The sequence below is a fragment of the Falco rusticolus genome, chromosome 1 (genome assembly GCF_015220075.1).
Source record: "Falco rusticolus isolate bFalRus1 chromosome 1, bFalRus1.pri, whole genome shotgun sequence".
Classification (NCBI taxonomy): Eukaryota; Metazoa; Chordata; class Aves; order Falconiformes; family Falconidae; genus Falco; species Falco rusticolus.
Genome location: NC_051187.1, coordinates 33,661,691 through 33,664,929, shown reverse-complemented (window position 1 = coordinate 33,664,929; position 3,239 = coordinate 33,661,691). Strand labels below are relative to the sequence as shown.

General features: G+C 45.4%; 1 long non-coding RNA gene across 1 annotated transcript; it reads left to right on the top strand.

Annotated features, from left to right (window-relative positions):
• The first annotated feature begins 200 nt into the window (after positions 1-200).
• LOC119157140 lies at positions 201-2,353 on the top strand. The gene is made up of 3 exons (XR_005107403.1): positions 201-290; positions 1,295-1,528; positions 2,250-2,353. It is a non-coding gene; the product is annotated as an uncharacterized LOC119157140 (long non-coding RNA).
• The last annotated feature ends 886 nt before the right edge of the window (positions 2,354-3,239 follow it).

Below are 3,239 nucleotides of genomic sequence, written 5' to 3'. Positions count from 1 at the left end.
TTTATCTATCTATATCTATATCCCAGCGCTCTTATCCATAGGCAGATTGTCCTTGTCCTATATTACCTATGCTGTTAGCATTAGGTTGACAAGAGTGCTTCCAGGAACAGCTCTCTTCCAAATCATTCTGTTTTCCTTCACCGTGGACGTTGCCCATCTTCCTTCAGGATAATCCATGTTTCTCCACACAGTGCTGCTGTGTCTAGCCCGACATTGCCTCTCAGAGCCAGGAGAGACCAGGAAGGAGAAGGAATTTCCAAAGGACCGAGAGGAAGAAGCAGCAGTGCCTGGTATTTCTGAAGCGTGTCCCCTTGCCTCTGGGAGGGGTTGCTGGTGCAGATGTGGTGCGTTGCAAACATACAGACACTGTGGTTAAGGCAGTTAGTGCCCTGGGAGCCACAGGCTGTGGGGAACGTGCAAATCCACCGATCTGAGTCTGCAGGGTAGGCCCCATGTGCCCGAGGAGCTCTGCAGCCACTCCTCGATGTGCTGGTGTCACCCTCACATTTTGTTATCCAAGGGGTCCTGGTCCCCCACTGCCCTGGGAAATGGAGAACTGGATGTGTGCAGCAGCTTGGTTTATACTGGCCAAATAATAAGGGCTGCAAATAAGAAATAGATATGGCTAAAGCCAGTATAAATAGTCTTTTTTTTTTTTTTCCCCCACTACGTTCTTGGTTAAATGTACTCAACAACACAGCAGAGCCCAAAGGGAGATTCTGATTGCTGGTAAAGATTTGTACGATTTAGGAAGTCAAGAGCCTTTTGTGTATCAAGCAATTATCTGAATACAAGGATCTGTTTTAATTATTTGCTTATTTTTCTGGGAGTGCCAAACAAACGTTCTTGCTGTAATGAAGGCAATGAACCAATGTGACTCCTCTGAACCTGAAGGCGTTTAATCTACAAAGCTCCAAACGGAGCCTCAGTCTGCCTTTATTTGGAGTCGTGAACATGTGAAATAGAAGCTCTCTGCTTTGAATTACAAAGGTGGATGTGCCACATCTTACTTCTGCAGGAGACAGTTTGCTTCCACTCCCAGTAATATCTCTGGGGAGGCATCCTTAATTCTTCCACCTAGGGAAGCAGTTTTCTTATCACGGAACTACATCGAATTATTCTGGCACAATTTACCAGTGGTAGACCATGATGTATGTAATTTCATTTGCCATTCACTTAACTGGTTTTGGTATTTTTCATTCAACCTTTACCGTACAGCTTTTATTAACACTCAGGTCACAATAACAAGCCAGAGGCACCTTTTTTTTTTTTTTTTTTTCTGTTTCATCTGTAGGTACTACACTTGTTACTCTGCTGTCATGCCCAGTCACCCTGAATCTGATAAATCTACTGAATGCATTTGCCACAAGAAGCATGGCTGGGCATGCTAAGTCCTTCCAAATTCTGGATGGAGGTTACTGAGTCCCCGTCTCTGGAGTTTATCATCGCAGCTGTTCTGAGATTCACTCCCACTTTAATTGTGACCTCTTCTCACACCCAAGACTCTGTTCCCTTTGGCCAGCCCATGGTGAGTAATTACTACATCATTTGAGCACCAAGTACTTGTTTCATTTTGCATGCTGCCTGAACTTGCCCTTACTCTCATCTCTACCTCTCTGTTATCACAGCTACAGATCTTTCCCTGTTCTCATTTTAGTTGAATGGCAGGAGACACTTTACCTCTTTGCCCTAAGTACCCTATGTAAAGTCCAACCCTGAGTGACACTTGGTGATTTCCATCGTAATCCTGCATTTCCTGATGCCAAGAAATCATTCCCCATTCCTCAAAACCCACTTCAATATACTTCACTTTGCTGGACTATTAATTACTGATTAATTGGATGTTGCATTCAATAAACATGCCATAGCATCTCACGATCTAAGATTTAGCTCTTTAATAAGCACATCCAGGAGTCTAAACTCTGCTGTTATTAAACCCTTCAGAGCCATAGTAAATTATAACTTCAGCTTTTCTTTCTCAAAGGTATCCTTTAATGCTGGAAATTTTAGACAGGAAAAAAAGAAAAACAAAACCCCACATAAAAACAACTGTGAACAAATTGGTCATGAATATGGGTAGTTTAGCAAAGAAAAAGTTCCTAACCAGAAGAGTAATGGCAGCTTCCTAAAAGCCAGGGACTAGGCTCAGGGACTGAGAATCCCTTCCAATCCCTTTGATCTCTTAAGAAATTTGGTATTAACAGGGTGATATGAAGAGTATTACCAAAGAAATGTTACCACATTCACAGGGAACTTGGAGGACCTTCAATCAAGGTGTGACCTGGCCAAAGCATTCATGTTTCTGTTCTGGATGTCATGATCTCACTGTGGTTTGCTGTCCCACGTTCAGCTGTGAGGAACAACACCACCATAAGTCAAGTGATGGTGAAGGATTAATATCTATAAGACAATGCCATGTGGTGGATATAGATATACTGAGAAAAGCATGGGAGCTCCAAAAGTTGTGTAGTCTGTCAAATCAGCTTCCCCTTGCAACCACAGGCAAAGCAGCAGCAGGAGGAAGGAGCCTGTGTGGAGACCATGCAACAAACTCCATGGGTGCTCTGCACAGTGAGAAAGTCTAAAATCAGTTTTGGTGCTGATTCCAGGAAAGCTGACATACCTGCCCAGCAGAGGAGCTACGGGCTAGTTAGTGGAGCAAGATAAAGGAAAATAAAGATCAGGCTGGCTGTTGGGAGGATTTGGGGGAAACAGGACTGCAGACAGAGAGCTCCGAGGGAGCACCTGGAGTTGTCCCTGAGATCTGTTGTTCAGGGTTCTAGCAGTACTTAGCGTGATCTCCTCGTCCAGGTACGATGTGGGGCTGTCCCTTCGTCCCTGCACCCTGCTCAAGCCCGGTGTGTGTGTTTGTAGAGGGTGGGAAGCCACATCTCCTGCTGCCTGTGAGACGGGGCAGATGTGGGAGACCTGGGAACATATGGGGAGCATCCTTCTGCCCCTTTTGCAGTGGGGCGGCGGTGGGGCAGCTTTGCTGCTGCCGGTGCTGAGCCCAGAGCATCCTCCACCAGCTGCCCACAAGGAACACCCCTGCAACCTTTGCATTTCACAGCACGGAACTCACCAAGCTTCGCGGCTCCCCTTCAGGAGGATTTAAACAAATCCTCTAGACATCCAGGCGTGATTTAAGGACCAATAGACTCTCGAACACAACAAAAACACATTACTTGGTGTGGAAATGCTGAAGTGCTATCACACTAAGAGAACCAAATTGCTATACC